This window comes from Lissotriton helveticus, chromosome 2_2 (assembly GCF_964261635.1).
Source record: "Lissotriton helveticus chromosome 2_2, aLisHel1.1, whole genome shotgun sequence".
NCBI lineage: Eukaryota > Metazoa > Chordata > Amphibia > Caudata > Salamandridae > Lissotriton > Lissotriton helveticus.
Window position 1 is genome coordinate 484239391 of NC_136060.1, and position 17335 is coordinate 484256725.

The following is a 17335-nucleotide window of genomic DNA, read 5'->3' on the forward strand; positions in this document are numbered from 1 at the left end:
AAATGTTCAACAATGAAACGTTGACGGAAAATCAAACCTTTCAAGTTAACCGACAGGTTAGCTGCCTGGAGGTGATTCAGCCACACACGTGGGAACCTGGTTCATGCATAGCTATGGCACCCAGACAAACAATGGAGGGAGGGGTGACGTTTATTTATTTTTATTTTATGCGTTTTTATATAGCACGGACTTTACCCGAAGGCGTCAGAGCGCTTCGCGATAGCAACAGTAATGATACATGAGGAGAAAATTACAAGTGAACAAATTACAAAAGCAGACGTTAAGTTACATGAGGTAAAAGTGACAATCGTGAGCAAACAAAATACAAGAGGTAGCAAACGGTACATTACAGGAGGAAAAAGTGACGTGTGCAAGTTACAAAAGCATACAAAGTACAAGTAGAGGTATAATACTGCAATAAGTGGCAGACACTCAAGCACAAGAACAAACGTTACGTAGGCAATGATGGCACCTGTGCAAGGGAGCGAGGCAAAACTCCACCGAAGCTGCAAGGCTGAGGTGGGGCACAGGCAAGTACTCCACAGACAAAACTTTTGTGACCGACACACATGGACAAGGAAAACTAGGACAACAGACTTACATTTTAAAGCCTCCAAAATGTATTTACAGATGTAATTCACGTCAGTGCGAAAAATGCCACGGTCTGCCCGTAGATGTAACTAATAGTGCAGCAGGTGCAGGGTGCCGCTCGGAGTTGTGTGGGGCAGACTTTGATACTTGGAGTGTTCTTCCTTACCTGAGACCCAGGCAGCAGAAGGATCATCGTGGGCAGCGGAAGCAACAGCGGGACTGCGAGTCCCAGGATTGTTAGCTGCGTGTCTTTCAGCCGCACCTGGAGACTCTTCCCCATCGACCCTGCCTCCCTCCTGGGTGCCTAAAGCCACGACTCGCGGCCCCCGCTTCGCGGGACCCGCTCGGAGTTGTGTGGGGCAGACTTTGATACTTGGAGTGTTCTTCCTTACCTGAGCCCCAGGCAGCAGAAGGATCATCGTGGGCAGCGGAAGCAACAGCGGGACTGCGAGTCCCAGGATTGTTAGCGGCGTGTCTTTCAGCCGCACCTGGAGACTCTTCCCCATCGACCCCGCCTCCATTCTGGGTGCCCCGCCCGCCCACTGGCTACAAGATCACGCCCTGACACGCGCATCGCGGGACGAGCGCGGGTGGGCGCCGGGCTAAGCCCGGGCAAAGGGCAGGCCGTTTGAGGCCGTTAGAGGACGGGAGAGACCGGACCGGGCCACCCCCTAAGTGCTTGCCCAGCAGGATACCCTGCTTCTACAATTGGCCTGGTTCCCGTGAAGTACGGTGTTGATCGACATGGCAACTAGGGAAACTAGAAGGAAGGCAGCCACCCTGGTAACAGGTACTCTGGACAGTTTCCTTGCTAGGGCAAATACTGTGGTAAATAAGGGTCTCACAGCCCTAGAAAAACAAATAGCAGAAGGGCTAGAAAGTTCGCACATAGTTTCCCCAGAGTCTTCTACGAATGTTAGATCCCCAGAATTGCTGGATGCTACCCACTTATCACTTATGGATAGTATCGATCAAAATATAGAGTCAGTGTTGCAGCAGTTGAGGACACCTTCTAACCCACAAAGGGATCGAGAACCAGCCCATACCTCCCATGAGTCGACGTCTCTCCCGATATCCCAGATAGTCCCAACTCAGGAAGAGGGGGAGGCCTCTACTCCATCACACCATAGGGGTCTTCGGGAGGGGGCGGTCCCGAAAAGGAAAAGACCTAGCCAGTTAAAAGGTGCTAAGAGGGCTAAAGTAGATTTCATTCCAGACACCGTTGATAACAGCACAAATGTCTTAGGAACTTCCCCCGCCGTGATCGTACCGAAACTGTGAGCCCTCTACATCCTGTCCTCAACCACACACCTTCGGATACTGGCCCGTTCATCTTCGGAGGGGGACTCTCTAACACCACGGACCACATTATCTGCTCTATCACTGACATTATCAAAAATCTGCTGGACCCCCTGTCAACTAAACTCGACTGCATTGAGGCTAGACTTATAGCAATAGAAAAACTAAGTGGGGGTAGGGTGGACCAGCAAGGCCTGCGATTAAGTATTAATGGAGCAAATGGGACAAATAGTGGGATTTCTCCCCCGACTACAGCTATAACTGATGCGGCTCCAACTCTGCCTACTACTCTTCCCACGGCGAACGTTCCCACAGTCACCCCATCCCAACCCATCCCAGTACCTCTCCCTAGGCAACTCCCTCCTGTGCCGCCTGTTAGGAAGTCGAGGTTACCCACTCCGGCTACCACAACGAGACAGGAGAGATTGCCTAATGTAATGGCTGACTGCCCTAACCGGATTAGTAACAGCTATAACCGGCGAAAAGCAGTTAACTTGCCTCCAGAGGCGGCGGCTCATACTGTAATTTTGATGGGGGTACCTGAGCTTTCCAGCAACGTGGTAGAATCTTTTGATTCCCTACGTAACAAAGTCATCAGCTGGTTAAATGTGCACAGTGTGGTTCTGAAATTCTGGACCCTGCTGTTTTCCCGGTATCGAGATACAACACTCGTGCCAAAATATCAACGTACCATGACGAATTTGGTGTCGACGGACCGGTAATGATTAGGACATCATCCCTATACATTTGCATCATGATTGAGGGATGCCAACACCCCTAAATTGTAGTTTCCGTCCCCGACCCCTTAGACTCCATTTTGTAAACGACATCCATCTTGTGTCTTGCCCTCATGATAAGTCAATGGAGTAAGGTCGAGCTCGATCTAAAAGGACACGTCCACCTTCCCTGACTTCCCCCTGACCTGTCCCAACTGACTCCATTGCCTCCAGCCGAACCTGTTTGGGCAGCTCCTCGCCCAGTGGCCGAATAAGATAGCATCAATGCATAACATGCCACAAACCATTCACTACGTACAGAACATGTTTTCTACACACACACACACCTGTCCAGGTTCCTTGTTTATGGCCAGTTTTATGACTAGGAGGTGCCCTGCTTTATTGGGGCTTCATCGATATCTGATGGGAGTTCCGGGCCTGGCCGGGTAATCCGTCACGAACTGGACGTCTGAAATGTGGGTTGGTCTTCATGACTTCGCTCTTTGTATTATTGTAGAAATATGTGTATAACCATATCGTAAACTCAAGAATTCTTGCCTGCAGCTATTATTTCTGTATATAAGGAGAAAGCTGGTTCTGTAAAAACGAACAGTCTCCTGGGAATACGCGACCCGAGTTGTCGTGTTTCTAGGACACGTGTTACTTGGTAGCTGCCAATAAAACTCGATCTCTGACTTCAACTAGAAGACTCCGTGTTTCTGTGGTCCGGAACAGGGAGAACTCAGAGGTCTTCGGGTGTTATCCCCTGGCACCACCGGGTTCCTAAAAACCCGTTACCTCAGTTGGCGCCCAACTCGGGGCGGTATCAAGCGGCGACGGTCCAAGCCAGATGTTCGTGAGGAGCTTCGTGTGAAAATTCCAGAGGACGGCCAGCCACTTCAGCGACCCCTGTATGTCGACGTGGTTCCGAAGGTCTTTGCTGCGAGGTTCCCCGCGTCCCGACGGCTACGAAGGACTGCTGCCCTGACTATCGCCTTGTTTTGGACCCAGTGATCCTTGGTAGAGCGAAACGATAGACGAGTCTTCTAGTGACGTCATCGATCTTCAAATACTTCAGGTAAGTATAAGTGGAGCGTCTCCCAGTCCTTAGTTTGATCCTTAGTTTTTGGTATCCTTGAGATACGTTTTGATTTGGTACTTGCAAGCCCCAAAGCCGAAGGACTCGTGTATTCACGAGAAATATCGTAATCGATAAATCCTTTGAAGTTTGAAGCTAGACTAGTGAGCAAAGATGCCTTGTTTTAGCAGATTTGGAAACTTGTTTTGTCTTGGTTGTAGTAAGGACTCCCGATTAGAGGATTCTTGTCCAGTTCCTCCGATTGGAACTCCAACATATGAGTTATACGTAAAACATGGCGTAGGTCCTATCACATATAATGAAGTGTGGATAAAATACACCCGCAAGGATGGTGTTTTAAAATGGCCCCAATATGGTAGTTTTGACTCAGAAATTTTAGATCACCTCGAGGTCAAATTGTTCAAGAAAAAAGCCCGGCCGGCGATGTTTGACTCTTTTCGCTTATGGCGCAAAGAAGCCAAACAGAAAGAAATAAAATTAGCAAAAAGGAATAAAAGAGGTATGACGATGGTGCAAGCTGCCGTTGCATACAAGGATAACGAGGAAGAGCAAGAAAGCGAACAAGTGCTTAGGAGCAAGAAACTAGCAGTAGATAAATGCTACCCAATGTTACCTCATAAGGGACAAGGTCAAGAGGAGAGATCCGAGAAAGATCCATTGATGTCCCACCTATCAAGCTCACCACCGCCGTATGCGTTAGACGCTACCGCACCCCCAAAGCATTTTATTATACCGCGCCCCGGCGCACGAAACACAGCTCTTGCACACACGCCAGTTACTCTTCAGCTGGTTCCTACTTCTCCGGCGCAGCCTTCTCAAGGGCCGCCGCCTCTGCTACATACTCCATCTACTTCTACTACTTTGCCTACCGCTCCAACTGTTCCCTATGATACTACGTCTGCCACTGCTTCAACTTCCTCAGCTATTGCCTCGATTTCTTCTTCGCATCAGCCTGTTCTTTCTGACGCATCTGCCCCTCCGCAAGCTTCTCCTTCTATTAGACAGAGAGTGGCAGGTACTATCACTGGTCTGCTTTCACCTTTCTTTGGGCCACCTAAAACGACCCCTAAAACAGAACGTACACAGTTACGTAGTCAGCTGCCTGATTACGAGGAAAGAGAAGTGCTGAATGAGCTAGCACGCAAATGGATTACGGACACTGTTAGATATGATGTTCAGTCTGTTATGGAAGTTTTCCGTCAATGGGATGCACCCACTCAGAGATACGTATTCGAAGAGATGTGTGTATATCTGTGTGAAGACTTGGAGACAAATGATCCCAAACGCAAAATGAACGAACTATGGCGTACGCGTTTTAAGTTCCATGAAGGTATGATTATAGGTGCCGAAGTTGAGGAAGCGATAGATTTATTGTTCTCTTATAGGAGTAAGGGAAGCGTCTCTAGATCATTGTACGAAGACGACGTATCAGGTAGAAAGAAAGCGAGACAGTACCCCATGAGAGAGGTTCCTCCGGTTTGGAGGGAAGGTGATGCGAATGTAAACCCACCAATTCTGCCACATTTCCAGCGTGTATGGGTACATGTCCCCTGGAAAAGATCCGAAGTCTTAGCACTCAAGCAGACATTACCTGATCCCCGTAAAAATCCGACTGGGTATTATAAGGAGTTATCGCAGACTGCCAGCTCATGTATAATGAATTTAGCGGATGTAGATATGTTGTTTGGGAACGTTGTTCCACATCCTTTATGGAGTAAAATACGTCATACGGATCATGATCAAGAACTAGGTGACTCATGGGCTAATATTACCACTATAGATGCTAGACAAATAGGTGGTTCGAAACCTGAGCCGTTAATAGCCGAACTTCCCGGTAGGATTATCGCGTACATGAAAACGTTAATGCCTGAATTACTCGTAAATTGGGACAAGCTATCTGCGTGCAAGCAGAAGAAATATGAGAATGTGTCTGACTTTTTCACGAGATTTGAGGAGACTTTTACGGATCATAGTGGTCAGGATATGGCTACCGAGGGTGGTCAAAGATTGTTTGTAGACAAATTTGTACATAATCTGCTTCCTGAGCTGTGTAATAAACTGAAAGATTCAGAGAGTGCTTGGGCTGTCTCTACGTCAGCACAGATTTTAGCTACAGCCCAGTACTATGAAAATAGGCGCAAAGACGAGCTAGATAAGGTAGACAAAAAGACGAAAGATTTAAAAACTAAAGTTCTTCTCCAGCAGGCCTATCCGCCTCGTACGGCTAGTCAGCCTAATTATCACCAACCACAGCAGTATTCGAGAAACGCGCTAGGAAACGAGTTTTCCCATCAGCGTCTTCCGTATGGCCCGAATCAATGTGCATATTGCAAGGAAGAGGGTCACTTTAAAGGTAATTGTCCGGCTCTTGCGCGACGTTTAAACGGTATTTCAGGTATAAGGGGTAGAGGTGTTCAACATGCTCCTCGGGGTAGGGGCCGTGGAAATTTCCCCCAGAATACAACTTCTTTTCCGCCTCAGAATTCCATGAACAGCTTTGACCAACAGAATAATGCACCGTCTAGGTCAGCTCAGTACTATGCTGACGACTATTACACCGAAAACGAGGATGAGGGAAATAATTGCTAGGACAGCCATGGACAAAGAGAGGGAGTCGTTTCAGTTCCAGTAGATCAGAATGGACCTTATGTCGAGGTAATTACCTCAGGAGTATCAGAGCCATTTCTGCTGGATACTGGTGCTACAAAAAGTTCTATCATGCACTCGAAACTTCCTGGCGCACCTTTGTCTGGCGAAATGAATGTTTCAGTAGGTTTCTCTGGCGCCCCGGTTAGAAACCCGATCTCTAGTCCCATGTCCCTTTCTGTTGGCCCATGCGAATTAGAAGCACCCCTCATTCTTACAACAGGTTGCGGTGAAAATTTGTTAGGTTTGGATTTGCTAAAGAGATTATATGCGACTTTGTACTGTTCTCCCTTGGGAGTACAACTCACTTTAGGTAAGAAAGTCATTTCTCCAATGTATTTGTCAAAGGAAAATATTCCAACTGAATTGTCATCTCTTCCGGATATACTCTGGGCTAATGGTTCCAATGATGTAGGCCGTTTAGAGATAGCACCGTATGTCATAACATTGAAAGCCAACGTTAGGTTGCCACGTATTCCCCAATACAAAATATCTAGCGAATGCGAAAAGGCGTTGTTGACGATTATTTATGATCTAATCGAGAAAGATGTCATCGAAGAAACAGCAGGCAACGTTTGTAACAGTCCAGTTTTGCCCGTTTTAAAGCGTACCGATCCTTCACAGCCCCCTGTGTACAGGTTCGTGATCGACCTCAGAGAAGTAAATAAGGTGGTTATTCCACAGTTTCCAGTTGTCCCCGACATTACTGCCTTGTTAACAATGGTTCCAGCGTCAGCAGCTTGGTTTTCGGTGATTGACCTGAAGAACGCTTTCTTCAGCATCCGGATTGCTGAGGAGAGTAGAGATATTTTTGGCTTCAATTTAGGAGGACGAAGCTTCCGCTTCAAGTGCGCTCCTCAAGGCTACTGCGAAAGCCCATCAATATTCAGTCAGGCCCTGAAAACACAACTAGACACAATTATTCTACCTAATGGGTCAACTCTGATTCAGTATGTTGACGATCTGCTGATCGCTGCAGACACTGAAGAAATTTGCAAGCAAGCTACATTGTCCTTATTGCGTCACTTATGTGACATGAAGCACGAAGTCTCCCTTTCAAAACTGCAATTTTGTCAACAAGAAGTAACCTACCTAGGTCACATCTTATCGAAGGAGGGAAGGAGACTGACACCAGAAAGAATACAGGCAATTGCAGACCTGAGTGCCCCAAGGACACAAAGAGAGGTTCGGGCCTTCTTGGGCATAACATCTTACTGTAGACAATGGATACCGAATTTCTCACTACTAGCTAAACCCTTGCTGGCACTACTCTGTAAAGACACGCCCAATCCCATGCCCTGGTCTGAAGATTGTCAGACAAGTTTCCATGAGTTGCGTGATGCATTATGTTCGGCTCCTGTGTTGGGAAACCCCAACTACAGTAAGCCTTTTACATTATATGTCCATGAGAAGGAAGGTTGTGCATTATCAGTCCTAACACAATACTTTGGGGACAAACAGCGCCCATGTGCATATTTTTCGGCAACTCTAGATCCTGTGGCTAAGGCACTACCAAGTTGTCTGAGGGCCACCGCCGCAGCGGCTGTCTGCATTCGACAGTCCGCTGGGTTAGTCATGAATAATACTCTGATCGTTATGGTTCCGCATGCAGTAGGCATTTTGCTAAACAGGACGAAGACACAACATCTTACTAGCGCTCGACTATCCAGTTACGAACTAACACTATTAGCAAGTCACATCCACATAAAGAGGTGTGATACACTTAATCCCGCTACGCTACTACCCATCCCGGCAGAGACAGACGAGGTTGAAAAACATGACTGCTGCTTCAGGACAGAAGAAGAGACCAAAGGGAGAGTAGACTTACAGGACACTCCCCTTCCTGAATGCAATGATACTTTATGGGTTGATGGTTCATGTTTCAAGTTGCCGAATGGGGATACGACTGCAGCATATGCCGTAACGACATTACACACCATTATAGAGACCGCGCGCATTTCCCACAATTCCGCACAAGCCGCAGAGCTAATCGCACTTACAAGAGCATGTGTGTTGGCGAAAGGAAAGCGAGTGAATGTGTACACTGACAGCCAATACGCCTTTGGCGTGGCTCACAGTTTTGGGAGATTATGGCGTGAACGTGGGTTCCTGACGTCGCATTGTGCAAAGATACAACATGGTCAGCTAGTTAATGAGCTCCTCGAGTCACTGACCTTGCCACTACAAGTTGCAATTCTAAAATGCAGTGCATACAGAAAAATTCAAGACGATGTTGGCCGTGGGAATGCATTTGCAGACGAGGTTGCGAAAGAGACTGCAAGGAACACAATGAGTCGGATGTATGTTGTAGGTCCCGCTAGATGGATTACTGATGTGGGGATGTGTGAGGACACCATCGAAAGCGTGAAAACTATCCAAGCTGAGGCCACCGAGAAAGAGGTGAATGAATGGAGAGAAAGCCAGGGTAGATTAGATGCGAATGGTTGTTGGGTCGAATTGTCAGAACACCAGCGATGGCTATTACCTAACGCATATGTACTTGCAGTGGTAACAATGGCCCATGGAATTGCGCACATCAGTACGAAAGGAATCTGTAAACTATTGGCCCCAGTATGGCAGAATAGTAATATCCCAAAATGTGCAGAGAATGTGGTCAGAAACTGTATAGTGTGTTTAAAGCACAATCCCGGTAGGGGAACCCCAACTCCAGCTGGTCATTTTGCGCCTCCAACGTATCCGTTCGAGGTTTTGCAGCTCGATTTCATCCACATGGAGAGGTGCAACAATCTGAAGTATGTGCTCGTTGTTGTTTGCGCTTTCTCCAGGTGGGTGGAAGCGTACCCCCTTAAGGACAACACCACCTTGTCAACTGCCAAAGCCCTTGTCAAGGAGTTCTTCCCTAGATTCGGTATGCCTAGAATCGTTTGGAGTGATAATGGAAGTGAATTCGTGGGACGTGTGATGAGGAGAGTGGGGGAGTGTCTAGGCATACACCAGAAATTCCACGCTGCAAATCACCCCCAATCAGCTGGATTGGTGGAGTGCTACAATGGCACGTTAAAACTCAAACTAGCCAAGATCCAAGCCAGTACAGGTCTTAAATGGCCTGACGCCCTGCCTCTAGCACTCCTGTCGACCAGAACGACTGTCCATTCCAGATTAGGACTTAGCCCCCATGAAATAGTGTTTGGCCGCCCAGCCACCGTCTGGGGCGTGCCAAGGCCAAAGAAACTCAGCGAAATAGAGCACCCCGTACTGCTTGACTATTTGTGCGAATTAACAACTAAATTGTGTGTTTTACACCAACAGGTTCACAGTTCCTCTCCGCCAGCCTCTGATGATCCAGGTCACTCCATCGAACCCGGCACCTGGGTGCTGGTGCGGAATTTTCGGCGCACGAACAACGAACAGCCCAGGTGGACCGGACCATACCTTGTTCTTCTGTCCACGAGATCAGCCGTTCGGGTGGAAGGAAAGAAGAACTGGATCCACGGGACCCACTGTAAACGGGTCCCTCTGCCCCTTCCATACGACCGGTGGGTCAAGGAAGGAATTGCCGACTCAGAGACAGAGTCCATACCTCGCTTCATCCCTTTCAGCGATGCACGTTTGAAAGGAACTGGTACCGAAAAGGAGAGTGATTATATTTTACAAGGACTTGTGCCACCGTCAATGCAGTTGGACACTACAGAACCTGAGACATTGTTTGAAGACCACACCGTACATGGGAAACAACGATATAATCTAAGGTCGAGACAAAGAGACTAATAAAAAGGCAAATTAATGCGATTTTCCTTTCCCCCAAGAACTATTTTTGATTTTTCAGCTCTCTCGCCCAGGAAACTTGCTCATTTTTGATTTTCGAACCGCCATCCGGTTCTGCTGCTAGGGTCGCGGTTGAAGTCTGGGGAGTGCAGCTGGGGACGTTTAGGTCAACGGTTCTGGTTGGTCCAAGGGAGTTACCCCGGACTGAACAGAGCGCACTCCTTGGCAGAATCAATCTCCCACCGCGGGCAGCAACTAGAGGATGGGGTTTCCAAGGGTAGAGAGACCTACCAGATTCACGAACTTTGAAAGGCAATTATGCACAGTACTGGCCAGAAAAAGGTTTTTGATAATATGTATTTTAATGTTGTGCAGCATAACGATGTTCTTGATTGGCTATACTCTATTCGTATTTCAAGTTACCTTTGCAAATGACACTTAGCCAACACCTCCTCCTACTATCTCTCCACACTCCTTTCACCCTCTACCTGAACACGAGTCTGCCAGAAGACTCGAATTTATAAATAACTCATTCATCCAACTCCTACACCAACACCAGTCCATAATGAACACTTCGAACTGTTGGATATGCGGACTCATGCCACACACAACTGATAAGGGTATCCCATACTTCATCCTGCCATTCAGTTATTATGGTTCTCTGTGGGCTTTCCAGACTCTGTTCCTGTTCGCCCTAGAACCATACCCGCCCCGTTCCACTGAGAGCGATTCCAGCAACAAGGCACTAGTGGCAGGGATAAGAAATATGAGTAGGGATATTGACACATATCAAGCGATTCCCAAAGATGAACTCACTCCATACAGTCGTTGGAACGTAACTAAGTATGGTGTTTCCTTGAGTAAGGGCCAGACAGCGAAGAAATCCCGCCCAGTATGGATAGTGCCCCACCGAGGTCACCTATGTCTGCGAGGTATCGGCAGGGATCCTAAAGCACAATTAGGAAAGAGCATATGCACAGAAACAAATGTATTTGCTTCCCGAACTACCCCTCTATTCTTGGCAGCTAAAGGCACCTATTTCGTCTGCCATGACCAAGCCTATACATGGTTGCCCCCTAACTTCTCGGGCACGTGTTTTATCTCATTTCTGCTGCCACCCACCTACACGGCCAGGGCCGATTACCATCGGACAAGAACAGCTAGGGGTGTCGTGAGTAAAGACGACACTACGGGTCAGGAATTTGCAGACTTCGCAAAGGGTTTTCTTCCATTTTGGGGGCCTATGGTGAACAGCAGGAACATTCGCCAGTTATCAAGGATAGTTGAATCCGCCGTGACTGAAACGGCCGGAGCCCTTGGCAACTTAACGACTGAGCTTCAGTCAGATCGACTTATGACCCTTCAGAACAGGGTTGCCCTAGATATCATACTTGCAGACCGTGGTGGTGTATGTAGAGTGATCCAATCCAGTTGCTGCATTTTCATCCCTGATAATGCACCGACAGTGTACCAGGCCATCTCTAAACTACACGAAATATCTGGTTCCCTTCACGTAGAAAAAGGGGATTGGTCGCTGCTAGGGTGGTTCTGGGAACTGATCACTGCCTGGGGATGGAAAACACTGATCTTCATTGGGATGATCTTAGCGCTTCTGTTTATGTTCTGCCTATGTGTACAGTGCACTCCTGCACTATGTGGCCTCTGTGCTACTCCATGTGTAAGGAAGCCTGTGTCAAGGGACGAACTGAGCAACAGAATGATGCTACAGCAGCATCTCCACGAATTCATTTATAGAGATTTGGACTCAGATTAACGTGAGTGATTGCCTTATATGAGGGCAAAAGGAGGGTCTGTGGTTCTGAAATTCTGGACCCTGCTGTTTTCCCGGTATCGAGATACAACACTCGTGCCAAAATATCAACGTACCATGACGAATTTGGTGTCGACGGACCGGTAATGATTAGGACATCATCCCTATACATTTGCATCATGATTGAGGGATGCCAACACCCCTAAATCGTAGTTTCCGTCCCCGACCCCTTAGACTCCATTTTGTAAACGACATCCATCTTGTGTCTTGCCCTCATGATAAGTCAATGGAGTAAGGTCGAGCTCGATCTAAAAGGACACGTCCACCTTCCCTGACTTCCCCCTGACCTGTCCCAACTGACTCCATTGCCTCCAGCCGAACCTGTTTGGGCAGCTCCTCGCCCAGTGGCCGAATAAGATAGCATCAATGCATAACATGCCACAAACCATTCACTACGTACAGAACATGTTTTCTACACACACACACACCTGTCCAGGTTCCTTGTTTATGGCCAGTTTTATGACTAGGAGGTGCCCTGCTTTATTGGGGCTTCATCGATATCTGATGGGAGTTCCGGGCCTGGCCGGGTAATCCGTCACGAACTGGACGTCTGAAATGTGGGTTGGTCTACATGACTTCACTCTTTGTATTATTGTAGAAATATGTGTATAACCATATCGTAAACTCAAGAATTCTTGCCTGCAGCTATTATTTCTGTATATAAGGAGAAAGCTGGTTCTGTAAAAACGAACAGTCTCCTGGGAATACGCGACCCGAGTTGTCGTGTTTCTAGGACACGTTTTACTTGGTAGCTGCCAATAAAACTCGATCTCTGACTTCAACTAGAAGACTCCGTGTTTCTGTGGTCCGGAACAGGGAGAACTCAGAGGTCTTCGGGTGTTATCCCCTGGCACCACCGGGTTCCTAAAAACCCGTTACCTCAACAGGCCCCTACCACCTAATCTGAGAGGAGAAGTATTGATGGTTAGGAGGGTCTCTTGGGTTGGGTACACTGTAAAAAAAAAAGGGGGGGATTGTGTACTTGTAAGCTTTAGGAATTCCCAGGTCGTGTCCCACATATGCAATTGGCTTGGAAGTTCAGGGAACACATCCATAGAACTGGTCCCCCTGTCGTTTTTTTATCCTAGTGGTGGAGATTCGACCTTGGGGATGGACGACGGCTGGACCAGGGTGGGATTTGCTATCGATGGGTCAAGATATAGGCCCCCTCGCCAAGATACTACTATCTACAGCAATTATGTTCATTCCAATAGATACAGTTGCCTTGACCAAGTAGACTGACTCCCGATGGGCGCATGTGATGGGGATACCGAAGGGGCAGTTTCCGAAACTGCTTTGTTGGCTACTGGGACAGCTGCTACTGTTAACATTATCCAAGACCCTGTCTCACCCTTTTCTGAGAGTATAACTACCACTAGTACTCAGGGCTATCCTGTCAATCTATCCCCGAGATCACTCAGCTGTAATTTAACATCTCAAGCTCTGACTGATTTGGGAGTACTACCGGATGGGTCTGCATTATCGCCTATAGGTAACTCCGCTGAGAGGACGAGGGGTGTGGCATATAAGACTCCCACAGGATCCATGAAGGTCCTCTCCTGGAACGTGGCAGGCATTGCCAACAAATTAGATTCAATTGAGTGGGTTTCTCTAGTAGGTAGTAATGATATCTGTCTCTTTCAGGAGACTTGGGCTAGGGAACCCTTTTTTAGGGCAGGCTACGCAACCTTGTACATCAATGCCAAGTGGAATGGGAAAGGGAGGCCTTCCGGTGGACTCGCTATCTGGGTGGCCAGTCATATCGGTTGTAGCGCATAGATAATACCAACTCCTTCGGAGGACATTCAATGTGTTCTCCTTAAATGGCCGAATGCCTTTAATCTGGCGATAGTCAATGTGTACTCGTGCCCAGTTAGTGCGTCCATGGAATCACCCACTCTGGATGATTTATCTTAATTTTTGGGGCAACTACCCACCGATTGCAAGATATTGATGGGCGGAGACTTGAACTGCCACTTCGAACCCTTGGAAGGTTTGAAGCAGGGTGCCCTAACTGCTGAAGACGATCATTGGGGGATCCCTCCATGCCAATCCCCTCATCCAAAATAATGGTCCCCTCTAGCGGTGCAGATCATGTCCTTTACTCTGAACTTCGCCCTGAGGGCCTGCAACGGGCGTACTCCATCTGATACCCCTTCATCGTGTACCTTTAATAGGAAGGACCACGATTCGCGCCTGGACTACATCTTTGTAGATACAGGCTTGTGGTCTAAGCTCCAGGACTTTAGGGTAATAGAAAGATCAGATAGTGATCACAATGCCCTCTGTTTAGATATGGCCCACCCTGCTCCTGATGCAGGGTCGTCAGCTGCAGACTCTAGTGAAGACACAGGGAACCTGGTCCTAAGTAACAACAGACGTAGGGTAAGATGGGGGAAACTAGTAAGCTCTAAAGAGCGTATAACAATGATCTACGAATTGGCACTCCCGAAGTTAGTTGAAATGGACGAACTAATTAATAAACCCAGACCCATTGATTTTAATGAGAAATTAGCCCAAATCCATTCAGATTCAGTGGGAACTTTCGAAGAGGTTTTTTACCCTGTGGTGGTGACCAGGAAGAAGGGGACTCAAACCTCAGCTTGGTATAATTCTACTTGCAAAAAAATAAAAACCGAGCTGATTTCTATGATAAAGTCCGGCATCAACAAGGACAAGGTAGTTCAGCTGAGACGCAAATACAGGGAAGCCATCACCCAGGAAAAGTCAGAATGGGATTGGGATAGATGTCAGGATCTATTTTTGGCACTGGAAAACAGGGACTCCAGAAAATGTTGGTCTCTGGTCAATTCTGGCACAGGCGAACCAAAATCAGCAGTGGAACCAAATATTGCTGCCTCTGTATGGGAATCCCATTTTAGCAAATTGTACCAAGACATCCCTGAATCTGCTAACGAGGTCGCCCATGATACTATATCTGATTCCGCAGATAAACTAGAATTCACATTGGGTGAGGTAGTAAATGCCATTGAGAGACTGGCGCTGGGGAAGGCCCCAGAACTTGACAGACTCCCTGGAGATTTGTTCAGATACCATCCAGAGATTTGGGGCCCGTACTTTCAAATCATATTTAATTCTATCTTGGGAGGGATGGAGATCCCCTGTACTTGGCTGGGGGCAGAGATAGTACCAATTTTCAAAAAGGGCTCTCCTCTGCTCCCAGCCAACTACAGGCCGATCAGTCTCATAGATGTACCCCAAAAACTTTTTTCCCGCCTTCTCCTGGACCATCTTCTTGACTGGATGGAGGACAATGCGATCCTCAGTCCCCTCCAGGCGGGCTTCAGGAAAAACACGTCATGGACCAGATTTTCCGCCTCGTCCTTCTCTACTGGAAAACAGTGAGGATTGAGGGGGGGAGTCTGTACATGGTGTTCGTGGACCTGAGGTCCGCATTTGACTTGGTTCCCCGAAAGAAATTATGGGAGGTCCTTAAGGAGCTGGGTGTTCCCCCACAACTGCTACAGGCTATAATTAGGCTCCACGAAGGCAATTTTGCCCAGGTTAGGTGTGGGAGGGATGGAGCGTTGTCCTCTAGGTCTCCAGTTCTCAGAGGGGTAAGACAGGGTTGCGTTCTGGCGCCGACCCTGTTCTGCCTCTTTGTTAACGGTGTCATATCCCATCTTGACACTGTCAGGGACAACGATGCACCCTTGTTGGCAGGCAGGAGGGTTCCAGCTATTATGTTTGCCGATGATACCCTCCTGCTCTCCAAATCCCCGATGGGGATTCAACGGATACTAGATGGGTTTGGGGATTTCTGTAGGGTGCATGGCCTGGAGATCAACACAGAGAAAACCAAATTCATGGTATTTAACCCCTCCACTACAACCAGGCCTAATCCAACACTGGGCTCCGCAAGGCTGGAAAGGGTCAGAACGTTCCAGTATTTGGGGGTAACTTTACACGAAAACCTATTATGGGGTCGGCAGATAGCGAGATCTCGTTTAAAGTTGGCCCAAATGTCTGGGGCAATCCTGAAGGTTGCGAACACATCAACCTTTAGACCCATTAGTCCGGCCTTGGAGATGTATAAAACCCAAGCCAAAGCAGCCGTGTCCTATGGTGGTGAGTTGTGGGGTCATAAAGCCAGGACAGAACTTGTAAAGGTAGAGAACAATTTCCTCAGACGCCTCTTGGGTCTTCCCCAAGGTACACGCCTGCTACCTCTGAGATTAGATCTGGGGCTCCCTTCAATAGGGGATGAGCTGGCACTTAAACCACTGAGGTTTTGGCACAGGCTGTGGTCCACTGGTGAACTTGCCCACTACGACAGAGAAGATCTTAAGCATGTCCTTAACCTGAACCATCGTGACAGAATTCCGTGGTTGGCATACATCAAACGAGAATTCTATCGCTTGGGACTTCCAGAGCTGTGGGAGGCTCCTGAAAGAGGTTGCCAAGGGGTGCCACGCAAAAGGCTCGCTGAAATATTCAAGGAGAAAAGTCTAGTTTCCCTGGTGTGTGCATCCAAAGTCGGCACCCTAACTGAACAATTTTTGGACACCAAAAATTATTTTTATTTTGAAGGTTTTATGGATATTATATTTCCTATTTTGGCAAGGAAACTTTTCATTCAATGGAGGCTAGGCACCCTGCCCCTTAAAACTTTTACTTTTAAATGGACAGCGTTGGATGATAAAATCTGTCCTGGGTGCAGTAAGAATGAGGAGGATGAAAAACATGTGCTGTTTTTTTGCCCTGCCTACACTAGACCGAGGAAATATTGGCTAGTGCCACTGTGTAGGAATTTGGGCACTAGAAACTATTTACACTCATACAGAATTCTGAAGACAAGTACCCTGCACTATATAGTTTTTGCAGTTGCCAAGTTTTTAATGGCCATGTGGCAGATAAGGGGAAAAATATTAAAAGATTGATCTTCTGTTAAACACGTTATGAACTGTAACGCAATAGAGTTAATTGCCTCCTCATGCCTAGTTCCTATAGGGAATTGATCTAGTTGTGTAATGTACCCTGCCTTGTTTTTATTTTATGCCTGATGCGTTTTAAATGTTTCTTAACGAATCTTTTATGGTCTCAAATGGCCGAAATAAAGAATTTTGGGATTTGGATTTGGTTCAGTGATGCTGGATGTAGGTATTGTAATGATAATAATCACCCAAATATACCCAAATGTACACTTCAGTAACAAACAAATCACCCAACATGACTTTAATGTGATGTAATTTATGGTGACGTAATTATAACGTCACATGGCTTCGATCTCATATTTCAATGCATAACCATGTTTAATTTACGAAGAACACTGCTACGCTTAAATTACATTAACACTCAGCTCCTAGAGGCAATGTAGTACATAAGCACTAAGCAGCGCTACTAAATCTAGAACACACCAATGTACAGCCTCGCGCGCTCATTGTAGCCACGTATACAGACACTCGG